Consider the following 21,955-nt stretch of genomic DNA (forward strand, 5'->3'; position numbering starts at 1 on the left):
CAACAAATTTCCGCCCCTGCTTCAGATCCAAAACAGCTTTTATCAAAATGTGACAGCGACGAAGGTAAACAATCCCTCCTTGTTCTCCTCGACCTGTCTGCACCCTTTGACATGATTGACAACATTGACCTGCCTCTCTACAGCCGCCCAGCTGGATGGATCTGCCTTTGCCTGCTTTTGTTCTCATCTATCCAGTCCTTGCCAGACATCCAGCTGCAATGGCTTCTCTTTCTACCCCCCACCACCCCCATTTGTGGGGGAATCCAAAACTTGGGCCATAAATATAAAATAGTCATTGAAAACTCCAATAGAGAATTCAGGAGAAACTTTTTTATCCAGAGTGTGATGAAATGTGGGACTCATTACCATATGGAGTGGTTGAGGTGACTGACATTGCTGCATTTTTGGGGAAGTTATATATGTACATGAGAGAGAAAGCAATGGAAGGTTATGTGGATAGGAGTAGATGAAGAAACTTATGAGGTGTAAATACTCACACAGGTGAGATGGGCCTGATGGCCCGTTTCTGTGCTGTAAAATCAATGTAAATCACTTTATTAGATTGTATTTGTGCTTTTCAACCTTCTGATTTTTGTAAAGACACAAAAATTCATTTGCTACATTACCTGGAACATGTAATAGTGGGTCTACGTTACCTGTTGTCTTAATGATACAACAATAGTCACTAGTGCCATGAACTTTCCTACTCCCGACATTCTTTGATTTGAAATTAGGACTCATTGTTCAGTCATGTCCTAAAGCTCATTCTTACCTTGACTCTCAAATAAGTGGGGCTTATTTGTTACTGCTTGGGCTTTTCATGTTCAGAGCTACACTGCCACAGTTTCCTTAAGCTGCATTCTTATTCTAGGTCATGAACAGATCAGAACACTCATGTGTAAAGGTTACTCCAAACTACTGTAGCTCTTAATGGAGAACATGTCAGATCCTATAGTGTTCTCTCAGCACCTCCAGAAGTTGAAGTTATGGGGGTGAAATTGGTCTTTGGCTATAGCACAAAACAGCCAATAGCAAAGTAACAAAGCGTTTTACATTGCACCTGATTTCTTTCTTCCAGTGACTTCAATTGAAAATACGTTAGGGAGGGTTCAGCATTGCCTATTTTGCGTGTTGCTGAAGACAAATTTCATCTCTGATCTGCCTCTGAAATTAGTGCCTGCAGAATAAACTGCTTGGTCAGATTCAGTTGAATACGAATTGATGCACATATAGAAAGACATGTCAAGATTTTGAAGCAGTGCAATGCGGAAATATACATTGAGCTGCTCTGACTGAAAACAAATGTGACAATCTGAAATTCTCGGTGCTTTTTTTAGCAAGTTGTTCCTGCTATAGTCTTTGGATGTGAGGCATTCTTGTGGAGTTCCAATTCTATAATAGCTTTTGTAAGGTTTAGGTAAAATTAAAGTTTATAGTGAGGGAGCACAAGATGGCCTTTGGATTATAAGGGTGTCCTTCTGATGTAAAAGCATGTTTTGCAGATTGGCTGTTAAGTACACATCAAAGCAAGAAATGCATGAAAAATTAGGAAATGGATCACTTCTCAGTAGCCCTCACATCTTTCTAAAATATAATTTAGTGTCTTTAAACCAGGTCCACAATGTGCTTGCCTGTTTCAGGCTATAAATTAGAGGTGCAGGTCAAAAGCACCCAACAATTTAAGATTGTCTTGGATCTGTACCAGTACAGAATCTGAAGTGTGATTTCTGTGCGTGCTGCTGTTAAACAGTTAATATAACTCTTCCTCTTGAGTTCTAAGACAGAAGGCAGGTTCTTGGCAATTATTCGTCATTCCATGTGCCACGATATTCTTACAACAGGTAGAATTAGGAGGAAGATCCCAAGTCTGCCTCATCCAGAATAGGGATTGAACCTTGTGTTGTTGGCATTAATCTCAGCTACAGCTAACTGTCTAACCAACTGAGTCAACTGTCCCCCTCTTAATTAATTATCAACCAGTAAATTAATCAAATATGGTATGTTATGAGGCTCATGGAAACCTGATATGTAAACATTTCCTATGAATTTTACCATGTTAAAACATCAATACTTAACTATTTATCTGTCATCGTTAACTGCAACACCACTAGGTAGCACTATAATAGGAATTCCAATGTGACATTATGCGATTGACCACTAAAGATTGCATGGCACATCACTAAGTGATGTAGTATTAATGTTTTCCCGTAAATCACTTGAGGTTTTCTGAAAAATTATGTCTGATGTTTTTCTTCCCCTCTAAGTGGGAATAAGGCATTAAGTAAATTTCTAAAAATATAGTAACATTAATACAAATTGTAAAAAGTGTATTAAGGTGCACTTAATATATTGTATTTGCACTGTTAAGTGTTTCTTTCCTTATCTTAATTTGAGTTCAATGTTCAAAAAACATGCTTGAGGTGAACAGTCCTTAATTAGTAGCACTTGTGGAAAGGAGAGACAAAACAGATGTGTTTCCTCCTGATTTCAGTACTTTTAAAAAAGATAAGTAGGTTAAAAGTTATAAGTTAATGTAAGAATGGAGAAGGAGGGGAGACAGAAAACCAGTCGGGGATAAAAGCTAGAGCCACTTACTGAGCTTTACCATGGTTATGTAGGAGTGAAGGGGAATGGATAGAGGGTAAAGGGTAGTTAAGTGGCTCTGATGGGAGGGGAGAAACACAATGCAGCAAGTCATTAAAAGAGGAAGTGAGAGGGCAAGGGAAATGACTGAATAGGGAGGTGATTGGAAGGGAACAATTGATGGCTTTGGACCAAATTTACTGCAGCCGCTGCCACCAACCTACAATTTTCAGCAGCTCTTTTCCCTTCTAGTGCACACCATGTCAACCATCCAAAAAGGAAAGTGATGAAAATAAAATTAGATGAGAACATAAAAAAGCAAAAAGATTGGAGAGATGGAAACAAAGGGAAGTGGGGAGAGAGAGAGATGCATAATCAAAGAGCAATAGGAATATGAGGGCTTTGGACAGGTAAAAGAAAGGTCTAATTTTCTGACTTACCAACAGGCAAAACCATTGAACGTTCACTAGCATAACATATGTTGTTATACATGACAGACTGAAAATTTGTTTTATTTCACTCATCTTCCTTTCTCGTGCAAGTAGAACTGTTTTAAAGTGCCAAAAGCCAAATACTGCAGATACTGGAAACCTGAAATAAAAACAGAAAATGCTGGAAAAACTGAGCAAGTCTGGCAGCATCTGTGGAGAGAGAAACAGAGTTAATGTTTTGAGTCCGTATGAAGAAGAGTTTCTCTCTTCACAGAGATAAAAACAAAAAACTGCGGATGCTGGAAACCTGCTGAGTTTTTCCAGGTAATTCTGTTTTTGTTTCTCTCTTCACAGATGTTGCAAGACCTGCTGAGGTTTCCCAACATTTTTATGTATTTATTATGTTTTATTTTAATTCATTTATTAGATATATGCGATGATGGCAAAGCCACATTTAATGCTTACCTCTAGTTTCCCTCATGGTAGTGGTGGGCCATATCCTTGAACCACTGCAATCTTTGGGATGATAGTGTTCCCACAATGGTATTTTCTAGGCAATTCCAGCGTAACCTTCATTGATGACGAAGGAACAGCAGTATATGTTCAAATCAGGATGGTAGATGACTTGAAGGTGATGGTGTTCGAACAACATTGCTGCTCACCTCCTTTCCAGCCTTTTGTGTGTGGCTTAGAGGTGATGGCATGTCCACGATATTTCTGTTTGGTGGAACTGATTGCAAGGGAGGGAGGGTTCTAGTAAGTAGTCTTGGTGAGTTGCTCCAGTGCATGCTGAAGATTGTACATACTGCAGTCACTGTGTGTCAGTGCTGGAGGGAGTGAAAATTGATTCCAGGAGCAGAAGCACTGATCAAGCGACTAGCTCTGTCCCGGAATATGTTGAGTTTCTTGAGTTGAAGTTGCGTCAGTTCGGTAAACTAATGACTATTTTGTCCCACTCCTGACTTGAGCCTTATAAATGGTGAAAAGTCAATGAGGGGCCAGAGCAGAGCAGCCAGTTGCTGCTCTGCTCTTACAGCTGGTCCAATTCAATTTTTAACAAATGATGGCCCTGGGAGGATGGCACCAGCAGGTATGAATAACTCCAGTCAGTGGAGATGTTCTCTTTGAACCCCCTCACCCATTGACTTCAGTTTTGATTAACTTCTTGATGCTTGTTCAAATACTGTCATGATGCTGCGGATGGTTATTCTTTGGAGCTGAATGGTTCTCGTGAAACTCGAGTTAAGCAATGGTCAGAAGATTATTGGTGGGGTAAGGATCATGTGACCGCATTACCGTTGGCGGGAGACTGATAGAGCTTTAATTATCTTGTTTAGATTATCTTGTTTTGTGGATGGGACAAACTCATAATCTTCCATGTTGTCTGGATGGGCTATAAATACTAACCTTATCAGCACCAGCTACATTTTTAGAATTATTATTTTTAAAAAGCAGGGATGTTGCGATGGCACTAAGCCTTGGATGTGTGTAATTAATGATTCAAAGTTGCTGGACATGTAGAGAAGGTCAAGGAGAATCATCCACTTGGCAATTTTGGCTAAAGCCACTTGCAAACCCTTAAACCATGTTTTGCACTCCTGTTGGCACCATGGTTCATGTTGCCTCCTCCTCTGCAGCTCCCTGGTCATCCCTCACCAATGTCAACTGGATGTGGTAGGGCCACAGAACTTTGACCTGTTGGTTCAGCCTATTGCATATTGCTTTTGATGTTTAGAATGCAGGTAGCCCTTTTCTAGTAGCTTTACCAGGTTGGTAGGATATAAGGTTATTATAAGGCATGAACCCTGCCATAACATTCAAGGGAGCTGGAGTCAATGTTTAAAGTGAAAGGCCACTCCCAGCTGGCTCTGTATTTCACTGTGCCCTCTACTTTGGTTGGTTTATGCTGGCTGTGTGGAAACTGATATATTTATATATTGCCCAAATGTAGGTGAGGACTTTGTAGTGTTGACTGGCCTGAAATTATATAGTCTCTTCCTGGTACATTACCTGAGCTTTTGAAGATAGGTCTGTCCAATTTTCTCATAATATTGAATTTGTTACAGTCACCACTTCTGATGAAAAGTCCCCAACCTGAAAAGTTAACTCAGTTTCTCTCTCTGCAGATGCTGCCAGACCCACTAAGGATTTCTAGCATTTTCTGTTTTTAATTATATGAGATGAACAGCTGGTTAATCTTTTTTTTGAGTGGTTTTGATTGAGAGGTGAACTACCACTTCTACTACTGGATTCTAATGAAAGGCCATGTTGACCTGAGACATTAACTATGTTTCTCTCCAGAAATACTACCTGACCTGCTGAGTATTTCCAGTATTTTTTGGTTTTATCTTAAATTGGAGAACTACCTATTCTTTGAACCATGACATGAGATCTTTCTGCAACCAATACAGAAGGTAGACAGTCTTACGATCCCAGTTAATGTTAATACTGGACAAGTCAGATCCCAGAGTGAAAGCTGGCTTGGTAAATCCTAACATTCTTTTTTAGAATCCGTGGAGGTCAGTTATTGAACACATTCACAAGAGTCTGTCAGTATAATTTTAACATACAGAATAAAACGTTTACTAAACAAGTAAAAAAATGAACTATATTCCACTAGAGAAAAAGGTTGGAAAGATTTCAATACAGGTACCAGAAAATAATTCAAACTCCCTATTCCTTTTATCCCAGCAACCCTTAAAGACACAAAACCTCAGTGAAGATTTACCACTGTCTCAACAACAAGGTTCCTTGCTTGGGTTAGTTCACTTTCAAACAATTTTCTTCCAGCAGACTTCTGAGCATTCACTAGATGTTTTTCTTCAGCTGGCATCGCTCCCTGAGACACCCAAAAGCAGCAATCTAAATTCACAATTACTTCAACTTCACAGCAAACACATGAGGTTCCTAAATTCATTTCCCCAGCAGGCTTGAAGGATCTCTTACTGGAGAGATTAGACCATCTGTCTGTGCTCTCTGGTATACACACACTAACTGACCTTCTGTGTGTCTCTGGACCCCTGCCGCTATGCAATAGCACAGTTTTATCTACTCTTTTTTTAACTTTGCTAAATTACTAACTCCTAGGCAACCCATTGCTTTACTTCAAGTTGTAAAATTAAAAATGCAGGTATGTAAACGGCCCCAGACTTCCCAGTACCGAGCTCACAAAAACCTCTAAATGAAACTAAAAGCAGGTTTCATCCTTCTTAACACCCACATACAAAATATAAACTCAACTTAAAGCTATACATTGATCCTAACAACAGGATCTGTGTTTAGTATCCTATCAAGGGCAATACTTCTATCAATGCAACACGCTCCTTGCACTGTGTAGTGCATGTGCCAAGATTAAGAGAAAGAAAGAACATGCATCTATGTAGTTCCTTTCACAATCCTGGGATGTCCCAAAGTATTTTGCAGCCAATTAATACTTTTTTGAAGTGTAGTCAATAGTTCAGTTACTATATTGCAATAGCCAATTTTGTGCACAGCAAGTTCCCACAATCATCAATTAAATAATTTGGGTTTTCTTATGCTTTTTGTGAGATAAACTTGAGCAGGTTGTGGGGAGAAGTTTTCCGCTCATCTTCAAATAGTAGTGATGAATCTTTAGTTAACCTGAGAAGATAGAAGGGGCATTGGTTTATTGTTTCATTGAGATATGGCAGCTCCAACAGTGCAGCACTCCAGTCAACCTGGCTGATTATGTACTCAAATCTCAGATTAGCACTCAAGCTTGCTATTTTGGATGTGAAGACTACTGACTGGTCCAAACTCACACATATTGAACATGACAATAGATCTTCTTGGACGAGCTGAGGTAGTAGTACCACTCTCACAGGCAATGCCTATATCTGTGGATGGATTGGATGTGATTGACAAATGCTGTTTTTACTTTTGTGTCTCTCGCTTTTATTTTCACTCCTTTAAACAGTCTTACTTTTCCTTTCAGCCTTGATGGTGCCATCAAGACAGTGACATTTGGAAAATGTTAGCAATGAAACCTTTTAAACAGTGAGAAATTAAGTCATTTAGATGTAATGTGATGTGGAGCTGAATTTTTAAACAGTATAATGCACAAAAATAAGTGGCCACTTAGTCCAAAATGAGTGAGAAACTCAAAACAAATGAGAATGGATAGATCTGCGTGCTCTACTAGGTGGTTCTTCATCTGGATTTCTCACTTTGTAAAAAAAGTTTTCATTGTCTTTCAGCCAATGCATGCCCTCCATTTAGCTTCTCTCTCAGGGCTGCTAATTAGTTGCAAAGCATTAATCGGCAGAAAGCCACAAGATGTATCTCCCAATGGACCGTGATATGCTATGTTATTTTCATTCAGGATACTGTCTCTGTATTTGGGTATTATTCAAGTTCAGGTATCCATTCTGGCAAGTTCTGCAGTACTACATCTGGTTCAGCGTTTTAGTTTGTTAAATAGATTTCTGCTTGGGCCAGTACCCCTCTAGGGCTCTTCATAGATTGGAAATGAAGCATAATGAACTTGAGAGATAGGAGAGGTTATTTAGAACAGACGCCTTCACTTCAGAAGACCAGGCAGTTTCCATGGAAATTTGATTTGCTGCCATTCTTGCTACATGATATTGTCAGTGTGGCCATGTGGAAAACATCCTTATTTAATAGATTTTTGCTGTGATTAATCGTGAGAGGAGAGTGGCCTATTTTTGGCATACCCTCGGGCTAAAGGACTTTGAGATCTGTGCACTAATGTTGCTGACTGCTCCCTTGTGAGTATTGATAGCAGTCAGATTTTGTAGTGGGTGGATGCTGCAGTTACACTTGAAATGTTCTTTAACCCTTTGCAGAGTCTAGCGTGATTTTATATAAAAATAAAATGCATGTGTACTTGAAGCTTTGACTTTTGGCTTGGCTCCATTGCTGGCACTCCTGCCTCTGATTGAGAAGATTATGAGATGAGCCCCATACCAAGAGTTTAAGATTAGACAGGTACCCCTTTTAATATTTTAATAGCATGCATTCATTTTAGTTTGTAAATTAGGGACATTCCCTGAGTAGCACTGCTTCTCTCCCTGACCCTTCTGCTCGCTGCTTTCCGCCACTGCCATCGGCGAGGGGGAGGTCGGTGAGCCGGAGAGTCAGGGAGAGGGGTTGGTGAGCAGGAGAGTCGGGGAGAGGGGATCGGCGAGCAGGAGGGTCAGGCAGGGGGGTGTCGGAGAGTGGGAAGAGGCGAGTTGGAGGCGGAAAGTGGAGAGGATTTTTGGGCCAGTTACATTCAAGGCAGCCAATAGGTTTTTAATGTAACATTACAGGTCAGGAATGTAGCCCACTCTTATTACATATTTTCTTATGGGAAAGTGGTTTTTGTTTAGCCTGCTGATTTTTTTAAGGAACTCATTAGGAGCACTAAATGAGGGATTGCTGCAATCTAAATTGATACATCAGTACAGTACTCATGGAGTGCTGCAATGTTGCAGGTACCTGTCTTAGTTGAAGGTTCAAGTGGTATTAAAAATTCCATGGCACTATTTGAAGAGCAAGGAATTGTCCAGGCATCAAAAGCAAATTACCAGTTTTTCATCTCTCTGCTGTTTGTGGGATCTTCTCAGTGCAAAAAATACTTGCCATGTTTCATGCTTGTCTACTTAACAGTCCCTGTACTCAGTATTTAATTCATTGTATGTGAAAATTCATTGTAAATTAATTCATTGTATGTATTGGAGGCAATGGCGTAGTGGTATTATCGCTGGATTAGTAATCCCAGGTTCGAATCCTGCCATAGCAGATGGTGGAATTTGAGTTCAATAAAAAACCTGGAATTAAAAAGTCTAATGATGACCATGAAACCATTGTTGATTGTTGTAAAAACCCATCAGGTTCACTAATGTCCTTTAGGGGAAGGAATCTGCTGTCCTTACCTGGTCTGGCCTACATGTGACTCCCGACCCACAGCAATGTGGTTGACTCTTAAAAAGGGCCTCTGAGCAAGAGCAGTTCGGTATGGGCAATAAATGCTGGCCTGGCCAGCGATGCCCACATCCCATGAACGAATAAATAAAAAAATCCTTGGGACATTATAGAAATGTGTGATAAGGTTGGAGATAAATGCAATACATTTAAAACGTGTACACTAAAACTCTCTTAATGGACAATGTAATGAGGGAAAACAAAAACAGAATTACCTGGAAAAACTCAGCAGGTCTGGCAGCATCGGCAGAGAAGAGCAAAGTTGACGTTTCGAGTCCTCATGACCCTTCAACAGAACTGAGTAAAAATAGGAGAGGGGTGAAATATAAGCTGGTTTAAGGTGGATGGGGGGTGGGAGGAGAGAAGTGGGGGGTGGTTGTAGGGACAAGCAAGCAGCGATAGGAGCAGATAATCAAAAGATGTCACAGACAAAAGAACAAAGAGGTGTTGAAGGTGTTGATGTTATCTAAGAGAATGTGCTAATTAAGAATGGATGGCAGGACACACAAGGTACAGCTCTAGTGGGGATGGTGTGAAATGAGACTAACAGGGCATAAGGGGTATAGATTTAAAAATAATGGAAATAGGTGGGAAAAGAAAAATCTATATAAATTATTGGAAAAAACAAAAAAAGGGAGGGGGAAGAAACGGAAAGGGGGTGGGGATGGAGGAGGGAGTTCAAGATCTAAAGTTGTTGAATTCAATATTCAGTCTGGAAAGCTGTAAAGTGCCTAGTCGGAAGATGAGGTGCTGTTCCTCCAGTTTGCGTTGAGCTTCACTGGAACAATACAGCAAGCATTGAATTTTGTGCTCGGCACAATGCTGAACTCTTCTTCCGCTGCCTTCGTCTCCTTGCTCACATCTTTGGGCAGGAGTTCTTTCCACGTTCAACGGATCCTTTAACCCACCTCCAATATTCTCCCTCCACCTGGACCCCTCCCTCTGGATTCTTACCTTCTCTTGATCTTTTCATTGAGAACTGTCGGCGTGACATTAGTCGTCTCAATTTCACTGCTCCTCTCACCCATTCTAATCTGTCTATCACTGAACTTACTGCACTCCATTCGCTCAGGTCCAACCCCAACATTGTCATCAAACCAGCTGACAAGGGTGGTGCAGTTGTTGTCTGGTGCACTGACCTGTACCTCGCGGAGGCTGAGCGTCAACTCGCAGACAATTCCTCCTACCTCTCCCTGGCCATGACCCCACCACTGAACATCAAGCCATTGTTTCCAGGACTGTCACTGACCTCATCTCCTCTGGAGATCTTCCTCCCACGGCTTCCAACCTGATAGTCGCCCTACCTCGGACGGCCTGCTTCTACCTCCTACTCAAAATCCACAAACAGGACTGTCCCGGCAGACCAATCGTGTCAGCCTGTTCCTGCCCCACGGAACTCATTTCTCGTTATCTTGATTCCCTTCTTTCTCCCCTTGTCCAGTCCCTTCCCACCTACATCCATGATTCCTCTGACACCTTATGTCATATCAACAATTTCCAGTTCCCTGGCCCCAACCGCCTCCTCTTCACCATGGACGTCCAATCCCTCTACACCTCCATCCCCCAGCAGGATGGTCTGAGGGCCCTTGGCTTCTTCCTCGAACAGAGGCCTGAACAATCCCCATCCACCACTACTCTCCTCTGTCTGGCTGAACTTGTTCTCGCACTGAACAATTTCTACTTTAACTCCTCTCACTTCCTCCAAAAAAAAGGTGTGGCTATGGGTACCCACATGGGCCCAGCTATGCCTGTCTCTTTATGGGGTATGTGGAACATTCCTTGTTCCAGTCCTACTCTGGCCCCCTCCCACAACCCTTTCTTCGGTACATCGATGATTACTTCGGTGCTGCTTCATGCTCTCGTCGGGACCTGGAAAAATTTATTAATTTTGCTTCCAATCTCCACCCCTCCATCATTTTCACATGGTCCATCTCAGACACTTCCCTTCCCTTCCTTGACCTCTCTGTCTCAATTTCTGGTGATAGACTGTCCACCAATATTCATTACAAGCCTACCGACTCCCACAGCTACCTCGACTACAGCTCCTCACACCTGCTTCCTGTAAGGACTCCATCCCATTCTCTCAGTTCCTTTGCCTCCGTTGCATCTGTTCTGATGATGCTACCTTCAAAACCAGTTCCTCTGACATGTCCTCCTTCTTCCTTAACCGAGGTTTTCCACCCACGGTGGTTGACAGGGCCCGCAACCATGTCCAGCCCATCTCCCGCGCATCCACCCTCACGCCTTCTCCTCCCTCCCAGAAACATGATAGGGTCCCCCTTGTCCTCACTTATCAATCCACCAGCCTCTGCATTCAAAGGATCATCCTCCGCCATTTCCGCCAACTCCAGCATGATGCCACCACCAAACATATCTTCCCTTCAACCCCCCCCGGCGGCAATCCGTAGGGATCGTTCCCTCCCAGACCCCCTGGTCCACTCCTCCATCACCCCCTACTCCTCAACCCCCACCTACGGCACCTCCCCATGCATATGCAAAAGATGCAACACCTGCCCCTTCACTTCCTCTCTCCTCACCGTCCAAGGGCCCAAACACTCCTTTCAAGTGAAGCAGCATTTCACTTGCATTTCCCCCAACTTAGTCTACTGCATTCATTGCTCCCAATGCGGTCTCCTCTACATTGGAGAGACCAAACACAAACTGGGCGACCGCTTTGCAGAACACCTGCGGTCTGTCCACAAGAATGACCCAAACCTCCCTGTTGCTTGCCATTTTAACACTCCACTCTGCTCTCTTGCCCACATGTCTGTCCTTGGCTTGCTGCATTGTTCCAGCGAAGCTTAACGCAAACTGGAGGAACAGCACCTCATCTTCGGACTAGGCACTTTACAGCCTTCCAGACTGAATATTGAATTCAACAACTTTAGATCTTGAACTCCATCCCCACCCGCTCTCTGTTTCTTCCCCCTCCCTTTTGGTTTTTCCAATAATTTATATAGATTTTTCTTTTTCCACCTATTTCCATTATTTTTAAATCTATACCTCTTATGCCCTATTAGTCTCATTTCACCCCACCCCCACTAGAGCTATACCTTGTGTGTCCTGCCATCCATTCTTAATTAGCACATTCTCTTAGATAATATCACCACCTTCAACACCTCTTTGTTCTTTTGTCTGTGACATCTTTTGATTATCTGCTCCTTTCAGTGCTTGCTTGTCCCTACAACCACCACCCCCCCACTTCCCACCCCCCACCCCCCATCCACCTTAAACCAGCTAATATTTCACCCCTCTCTTAATTTTACTCAGTTCTGTTGAAGTGTCATGAGGACTCAAAACGTCAACTTTGCTCTTCTCTGCCGATGCTGCCAGACCTGCTGAGTTTTTACAGGTAATTCTGTTTTTGTTTTGGATTTCCAGCATCTGTAGTTTTTTGTTTTTATTAATGCAATGAGGGAAGCTGTTTGCATCCTTTTTGAGAGGAAATTGGATGATTTTGGAAGAGAGAGAAAAAAAACAGGAATACAAATGCTAAAACTGTTGCCTTAAAGCAGAAAATGGTGGAAATACACAGTAAGTTAGTCAGCCCCTGAAGAAACCCATCAATTCATGTTTTTCAGTGCAGGCTCGTACATCAGGCTCGTCACTCACTGTCATGAAGAGATATTAATGTACATAATGTTATTGGAAATTATTTTGTTTTAAATAGAGGTTTAGTCTGTAGGTGTCTTAATTGGATTAAAGACAGCTAGTCTGGGTGCTTTGATATTTAGTTTTGAGATGTAAACAGTAAGATAAAGGGTGCATTTGCATTTTGTTGAATAAGCTATTCAAAGACCAGAGGTGAAATCTTGCACCTGGCTAGGAGACACTACGCAATGTTTAAATTACTAATAAAATTGGTACTATGAAAGGGGTTCAAAGGGCCTGGTGGTACAATGGAAATTTACATTCAAAGGGAAAGGCTGGGTATAACAGAAAGGAGTTTGTGTGCGCAGGTCAGAGGTATGTAAGATCTAAGCCTGTAAGCCAACCACTGTGTCCACGAAGGAACAAATTGAAAGGAACCTCATTTTGAATTTGTAAGGTGAAAAATGCTTTGCCTGGTCTCTGTTTAAGTCTATTGGTTATTGTTGCCTTAGTGGAGATTAATTTGGCAATTTGTTAAAAGTTATGATAGTAGTAATTTGTAACCATGTGTATGTGTTTAATTTGTTGTAAATTAATAAATGTTTTATTTAGTTTGATATAAAAACCTCTCGAGAACTGATGGTCTTATTCCTGAATTTAGAGCTGCAGCTCAAAACATACCAATTAAAAATATAGTTATGACAGTTGTTTAAAGTTTCCCACTGGGATTTTAAATAACTCAGCCTTTTCAAACTGCTGTGTCATAACACTCATTCAACCTGAAGAATTGGCCTGTGTATCTTTTCTGGATACTAAATAACTTTGACACACAGTGAAGCAGCCAACATATTATTTGTCCATTGATAGTGAGCTTGGTTGCATGACCAAGCACATTGGACAGATAGAATTCTGCTGCCTCAGGCTACAGTTTTATTTACCATTTTTGTTTAATTACAAACAGTTTGCTTAGATCCAATGCCGTTCTCATCTTTACCAGTAACATACTGTTGCAACTGATGTCTGCTGTTGACACTATTTTTCTCATGTGAGAAACTAGCAACGACAGATTCACTGCAGATGGTAAGGACACATTTGACAGTACTCAAACAAATGGTGTGTCATGTTGATTACTGTGCTGGCTAACTTATTAAATCTGGTGGGAGGAAGAATCTTGACTTTAATATTGCCCATTCAGTCTGACAAAAAAGAATGTCAACATCTCTTCAGTTGGAAATCTTCAGAGTTAATCACATTCAAGGTATGTTGAGTAAACAAAAGATTGGAAGAACTTTTAGAATAACAGAAGCTGTTGAGAAAGCTCTGACACACTCATCAGCAACATTAGTGCTCTACAAAGCCTAGACCTGCCAAATTATGGAGTACTGGAATCTTAAGCAAAATACTGTAGATGCTGGAATCTGAAATTAAAACAAAATGTTGGAAACACTCAGCACTCAGGTCAGACAGGATCTGTGGAGAGAAAAGCAGAGTTAACGTTTCATCAGTATTGAAATGTTGCCTGGCATGTGGCGGAGAAAGCCTATTTTTTGCTTATGGATTGGCTTTAGTAATTTTGGATCATACATTTGATTAGATAAAGCTGATTTCCATATCAGGTCACAGAGGTCATGGCCTGAGACACTAACATTAAAGATGCTGCTAGACCTCCTGAATATTTCCAGCATTTTTAGTTTTTATTTAGATTTCTAGCTACTGCAGTATTTTGTTTTTGTATTAATTTTTAATTCATTGCCACCTCTCTTCCAGGAATGTCCATTTTAAAGAAGTTCTGCTCTTCTCTCCAATGGGAGTTCTGTTTGTCTCTTCCCCTTTTGTTAATCAATCCTGCCCTCCACCCAATCACAAACCTTCCCTTTTGTTCTTTTCTCACCTACCCCTCCCTTACACTTGTTCAAATCCTATTACATTTCTAATTTTTCCCATTTCCCATTTTTGATGAAAAGTCACCAGACCTTAAACATTACCAGATCTGCTGAGTATTTCCAGTATTTTCTGTTCTTACTCCTGAACAGACTTCAATTCTGTATGTTGGACCATTCCTTCCTTACTCTTTTAACACATTCAAAGCTGGAGACAGTAATATGTTTGATAATTCTCTACATTTATTATTGAGGAAACAGTACCTCGTATCTAACGGATACGAGGATTTCATGAGGAACCCTGAAAATGACTTCTCCATGCCTGTCCATGCCACCATGTAGCAGAATGTCTTTCTAACTAAATAAAAACATTGCATCTCTTATACCATTTTCTTTATGGTCTACGCTCTGTCGAACGCAAAACTGCCTGACCACCCAGTTCAAACAAATTGCCAAGCAGATGAGGCCTCGTGTCTTTTCATACCATACAGTTACTTGCTATCAGTGCTTTGCCCCTGAGCCATAGTCTGGTTGTACAAATCCCTTTGACGTTGGCACTAAGCTACATATTGTTTTTCACATTACAGCAATCTCCTTCTCTTACAATATACCCTGATGTGGTGAAAAGTCAGTGTTTTAAAAACCTGTGTGTTTCAATCTTTACAGCAGCTAAAACTTAATATTATACCTAGTTTATTTAAATATCTAAATCTGCCCACATTTACAGTACAATGTGTCCAGTCCTGAAATTCATCCTATAATGTTAGCAGTGTCATTGAAGGGATAGGATAGGATCTTTGAGAGCATGATTGAAATCAATTCAGTCAGGGAAGGTCTGTGATTGGTTGGAGGGCAGGATTGATTAACAAAAGGGGAAGTGACAAACAGAACTCCCATTGGAGAGAAGAGCAGGACTTTAAAATGGACATTCCTGGAAGAGAGCTTTTCTACCTCTGCTCTGCAATACAATCTATATTCTTATACTGTACACCATTGAGGTGATCTGGTGGAGCTGTCATAGCTCTTCAATTTATGGCTGGAAAAGCACCACCACAGTTGGTGGTAATAGAGATTGGTCTTGACAAACCTAGAGCTGCTGCAGTTTCACTACAACATTTGATATCGATCCTAAACATTGGCATAGATTATTAGAGGCAGAACTTTACACATTGCTGCTTTTGTCATGGAACTTTCTGTCAAACAGTCATCACCTGGAATTTCCTTGCATATTCAAAGATGTTGGAATTGGTTGCGTGCACACATGGCTCATTAATATGTTTGCATGATTTGTCTGTAGGCACTTACCTTCCTGATGATTACTGTTACAGAATGGGTGTTCCTCATAAGTTACTCCTCAAAATAATTGGATTCAAAAGATTTATTCATAGAAATTAAGCGTATAACTAATATTGAAAATTTATTATACCCTTAACAGCATACTTATGGTGATATTTTGCCAATTCAAAAACAGTGGGCTTTTGTGGCCTCTTTCTGTGCCATAACTTTTCTATGGTTCTAATTCAAATGCATCACAATGTTGAGCTTGGTTTTCAAGACCTCGTCAAATTCTGAAGTTCCTTTCCCAAAATCCACCTTTAATTTTTTTGCAGAGCCTGCATAGAAAGAGCATGCACATGCACTGCACCTGTTTCAGCTAAACAAAATAAGCGACAGCATCTGCTGATTCATTCCTCAGGGCAATGGCTTGACCAATGAGGGTCAAGCTGCCTGGTTTAAATTTCAAACAATGTTTGGCAGGTAACTGTCAGTCACCATCAGTGGTGCATTCTCCATGGCGATGCCACTTCCTAACCAATCAGCACTCTCTTCACATATAGTGGTTTTCCCCCTTATACTGGCATTCATATGAGTGTCTTGATAAGTGTAAGATGAAAAGCTTAGAAATGTCTCCTTTTTTGAGCAATACTCAAGATCTGTACTACCAAACACCCTTTGCAATTCCTGTATTTTCTTCTTCTTCATCACTTTGCCTCTATTTATCCCTGATTTTGAGAAGAAAATGGCTGAATTTCTACAATTCAATTTTCCAATGGTTTTGGTTTGGATGGGACAGCATAGTATAAGGTTTGCTTCAATTGCATGGCTTTTCTCCTCTTTCTATCTGAATCAGAAGGTCAAGTGTTCAAGTCCCACCCCAGAGCTCTCAATCCAGGCTGGCACTCCAGTGGAATATTGAGAGAGTGTTGCACTATCAGAGGTATCGTCTTTTGAAGCGATGTTAAAAGAAGGCCCCATTTGCCACCTCAGGTGGAGATAAAGGTTCCCATGGCACTCATCAATACAATGCTTAATATTTACCCCTCAATCATTAATACAACAGATTATCTGGCCATTATCACATTGTGCACAGCCAGGCCCCACAAACACCAAATTGGCTGCCACCTTTCCTGAGATTAAGAAAGGCACTAAATAAATGCAAGTCTTCCTTTCTTTTCCCTGTGTGGAATTCTCTCACGGTTTTTCATGTTGAAAGCTGGAGATTTAGTATTGGTTATGACTCCCATAACATCTCACAGTACCCTAGTAGGCCTTGGCCATGAGAGGAAGCTGTGGTCCTCCACTTTTCAGGCTTCTGATTTTCCTGTTGCTCTCATGGATGCACTTTTTATCGAAACCAGTACGTTCCACTACATGGAAGATTTTGAGATTTGTACCCTGGGCTTTGAATTTGCCTGACTCTCTTTTCTCCAGTTCTTCTGCTGTTTCAGCTGCACTCCTGTGGTTGGTCATGCATAGTTAGCGTAAGAATTTGAAGCACCTAGATGTCTCCCGTTGCGTGTTCTTCTGATGCCATTGTGATGGTGTGTAACATAGAAATGCCTCAGCCTGCTGTGTTAGTGACATTGGGGACTTACAACCTTCCTAGCTGTATCCTCCTGTTTCCATTTGTTCTCACACTGGAGCATGAAACACTTTTATAGAGCTGCATTTTGTGTTCAGTCCTGCAACATCCAGCGATAAATGGTGGTGGACAATTAAACAATTAACAGAAGGAGGAAGCTCCACAAATATCCCCTGCCTTGATAATGGTGGAATCCAGCATTTGAATGTAAACAAGGCTGAAGCATTTGTAACCGTCCTCAGCCAGAAATACCAAGTGGAGGATTCATCTTGACCTTCACCTGAGGCCTCTACCATCACAGATGCTGGTACTAAACCAGTTTGACTCACTCCACATGACATCAAGAAACCGTTGAACGTCTTGTGTACGGGACTGATTATCGGCCCCTGGCTGGCAGCAAGCCAACTGTAACTTTCGAGTACAAACACATTTCCATCTGTTCCTATTCAGATGAAGTTACATTGTTTCGCCATTGTGAGATTTGAACTCTTGATCTTGGGGTTATAAGCCCAGTACCATAACCACTTGGCTATTTGTCCTGGGCCAGCAAACCAGCTGTAACTCTTTTTCAAGTACAAACACGTTTCCATCTGTATTCAGATGAAGTTACATTGTTTCATAGTTTGCCATTGTGAGATTTGAACTCTTGATACTCTTTTGAGTAAACCTGTTTCCATCTGTTTCAGATGAAGTTACATTGTTTCATAGTTTGCCATTGTGAGATTTGAACCCTTGATCATCTATGCTTTTGTAACTCGTTTGAGTACAAACACATTTCCATCTGTTCCTATTCAGATGAAGTTACATTGTTTCATAGTTTGCCATGGTGAGATTTGAACTCTTGATCTTGGGGTTATAAGCCCAGTACCATAACCACTTGGCTATTTAGGCCAAGCTAAAGTAATCCTATGAGTGGTAGCCAGAGGCAGGAGTGGATGGCAGATGTGCAGCGCAGAATGGGCTGGCTATCTTGTGTAACTCTTTCAAGTACAAACCTGTTTCCATCTATTTCAGATGAAGTTACATTGTTTCATAGTTTGCCATTGTGAGATTTGAACTCTTGCTCTTGGGGTTACAAACCCAGTACCATAACCACTTGGCTATTTAGGCCAAGCCCTTAAGGATGGCTTGTTGGCTCCTGGAGGTTGTAACTCTTTTGAGTACTAACATGTTTCCATCTGTTTCAGACAAAGTTACATTGTTTCATGGTTTGCCATTGTGAGATTTGAACCCTTGATACTCTTTCGAGTACAAACCTGTTTCCATCTGTTTCAGATGAAGTCACATTGTTCCATAGTTTGCCATTGTGAGATTTGAACCCTTGATCTTGCCGTTACAAACCCAGTACCATAACCACTTGGCTATTCGTCCCAGGCCAGCAAATCAGCTGTAGTGCTGAAGACTAGCTTTGCCTCTAAACAAGCTGTTCCAGTACAGGTGCAACACTGTTATCTGGAAAATTGCCCAGATCTGTCCTGTCCTATTGACAGAAAAAGGACCAGTCCAATCCAGCCAATTACCCTATCAGTCTACTCTCATCAACAAAGTGATGATAGGTGTGCCATCAAGTGGCACTTATTCACCTGCTCACTGATTCACAGTTTGGATTCCATCAGGGCCACTCAGTGTCTGACTTCCTTACAGCCTTTGTCCAAATGTAGGCAAAAAAGCTGAATTCCAGAGGTGAGGTGAGAGTTACTGCAGTTGACATCAATGCAGCATTTGGCCAAGTGTGACATCAAAGAGCCTTAGTAAAATTGAAGTCAATGGGAATTGAGGAAAACTCTTCTCCATTGGCTGGAGTCATACCTAGTACAAAGGTTGTTGCTGTTGGAGGTCAATCATCTCAGCATAAGGACAATGTTGCAGGAGTTCCTCAGGGCAGTGTCCTTGACCAAACCATCTTCAGTTGCTTCATCAATGACCTTCCCTGATTCAGAAGTCGGGATATTGGCTGATGATTGCAGCGTTCGGTTCCATTCACAACTCCTCAGTTAATGAAACAGTTTGTGCCTGTATGCAGCAAGACTTGGACAAAATTCTAGCTTGGGCTGGTAAGTGGCAAATAACACTCCTTCTTCACAGGCACCAGGTAGTGACCATTTCCATCAAGAGAGAATCGAACCCCTCTCATGACATTCACCTGCGTTGCCATCACTTAATCCTGCACCATCAACATCCTGGAGGTCAAAATTGATTAAAGACTTAACTGGAACGGCCACATAAACACTGCCTACATGAACAGGCTAGAGGCTGGAAATTCACTGGTGAGTAACTCAACTGCTGATTCCCCAAAGCTTTTCCACCATCTGTGTGTTAGCCATGGTTCAGTTGATAGTACTCTCGCAGCTGAGTTAGAAGTTTGTGGGGTTCAGTCTCACTCCAAGACTTGAACACAAAAATCAAGGCTGACACTCCAGTGTAGTGCTGAGGGAATATTGCACTATATGAGGTGTCACCTTTCAGATGAGATGTCAAACCGAGACCCCTTCTGCTGCCTCAGCTGGACAAAAAAGATCCTATGGTCCTATTTCTAAGAAGAGTAGGGGCATTCTTCTCGGTGTCTTGGCCAATATCTACCCCTCAGTTGCCACCACAAAAATAGATTATCTGGTAATTTTCACATTGCTGCTTCTGGGAGTTTGTTGTGCGCAAACTAACTGACACATTTCCTACATTACAATGATGTCCACGCTTTGAAAGTACTTTATGGGCTGTAAATTGCTTTGGAATATCCTGTGGTCATGAAAGATCTATATAAATGCAAATCTTTTTTTCCTTATAAGGCACAAATCAGAATTGTGCCAGAAAACTCTCCATTTGTTGTTTTCAAATCTCTCCTTGGCCTCCCCTCTTACCTCTGTAACCCTTTCAAGCCCTTACAGTCCTCCAGGATCTCTGTTCTTCAATTCTAGCCTCATGTGCCTTTCAGATTTTTCTCACACCACTATTCGGAGCTGTGCCTTCAGCTGCCAAGGCCCAAAGCTGCAGAATTCCCCCTCTCAACCTCTCGACACCTGTCTCTTCTTTTAAGATGCTCCTTAAAAAAACTACCTCTCAGCTTTCCTAATACCTAATGTGACTTGGTGTCAAGTTTTGTTTGGTAATGCTGCTGTAAAGCACATTCAGATATTTTAGTATGTTAAAAGTGATATATAACATAAGTTTCGTTGTAGTACATGACGTGCTTATACAGTCACTAGGGACAGGGCAAGACCCGCCAATGATTAAAGCATGAGTGTTGGGAACCCACCATATTATCAGTTATTATTCGGGGCACAAAGAAGATATTTAATCCTTGGTAAAACCAGCACTCCCTTATTTCTACTAAATACAGGCAACCTGTGGTCATCCTTACAAATGGATTGTGCAGGGCTGTTACCTCAAGTGGCTAGAGGCACTAAACTACTGTAAAGCACCTTCGGTCTGTCCGCATGACCCAGACCTCCCTGTCGCTTGCCATTTCAACACTCCATCCTGCCCTCATGCCCACGTGCCCATCCTTGGCCTGCTGCAATGTTCCAGTGAAGCTCAACGCAAACTTGAGGAATAGCACCTCATCTTCCGACTAGGCACTTTACAGCCTTCTGGACTGAATATTGAGTTCAACAATTTTAGATCCTCCATCCCCACTCTCTTTCTGATCCCCCTTTTTTCCAATAATTTATATAGATTTTTCTTTTCCCACCTATTTCCATTATTATTTTTAAATGTATTTCTATCCATTGTTTTATCTCTACCTTTTAGCCTATTTCGATCCCTTCCCCTCACCCCACCCCCACTAGGGCTATCTGTACCTTGCTCGTTCTGCTTTCTACCCTTAATGTCACCTCTTAGCACATTCCTTAGATAATATCACCACCTTCAACACCTCTTTGTCCTTTTGTCTATGACATCTTTTGACTATCTCCACCTGTCACTGGCCCTCTATCCAGCTCTACTTGTCCCACCACCCCCTCCAACCTGAAACCAGCTTATATTTCACCTCTCTTCTATTTTTCCTTAGTTCTGTTGAAGAGTCATACGGACTCGAAACGTTAACTGTGTTCCTCTCTACAGATGCTGTCAGACCTGCTGAGTTATTCCAGGTATTTTTATTTTTGTTTTGGATATCCAGCATCCGCAGTTTTTTGCTTTTATCCAGTAATCACTAACCCATTTTGAACAGGCTGAAGAGTTTCTATGAAGGAACAACATCATTCAGGCAACAGCTAAAGTGTGGCTGAGCAGGTGTTCATTTGCTGGAGATTGCCTTGATGTGGGATCAGACTAGGGACCCAAATTTTTGGGGAAAAATAAGAGCAATTTCTGTGTGCCCTGATAATTAAAAAAGTAGTTACATATCAGTTACCACCCTCGGTTCCTGGTGCAAGTGGAAAAGGGTAAATTGGACCCCGAAAATGTTGCTGCATATGTTTGTAAGCAATAATAGAAAAGACTGAGTCATTAAACTACCCTCAGAGCTACTACACCGCTCCACAAATTGCTGTTGCTTTGAGGTTATGAACCGTTGGTCAAGAACTGAAGTTTTCTCTTGGGGTCAAATTATTTTCCTCCTCCTCTCCTGAAGGTAAGCCTATTCATATTGGAGTACATCGCCACAGGTGATGATAACCATCTGGTCCCACACAAAGCACATGTGAGACATCATAGTGATGGTT

General features: G+C 41.5%; 1 protein-coding gene across 4 annotated transcripts in view; it reads left to right on the top strand.

The window, feature by feature from the left end:
* The window catches only part of LOC121279952 (L-fucose kinase), a 392,301-nt gene that overhangs the window by 52,707 nt on the left and 317,639 nt on the right, over positions 1-21,955 (top strand). The window lies entirely within an intron of this gene.

This window comes from Carcharodon carcharias, chromosome 7, assembly GCF_017639515.1.
Source record: "Carcharodon carcharias isolate sCarCar2 chromosome 7, sCarCar2.pri, whole genome shotgun sequence".
In the NCBI taxonomy this organism is placed as follows: Eukaryota; Metazoa; Chordata; class Chondrichthyes; order Lamniformes; family Lamnidae; genus Carcharodon; species Carcharodon carcharias.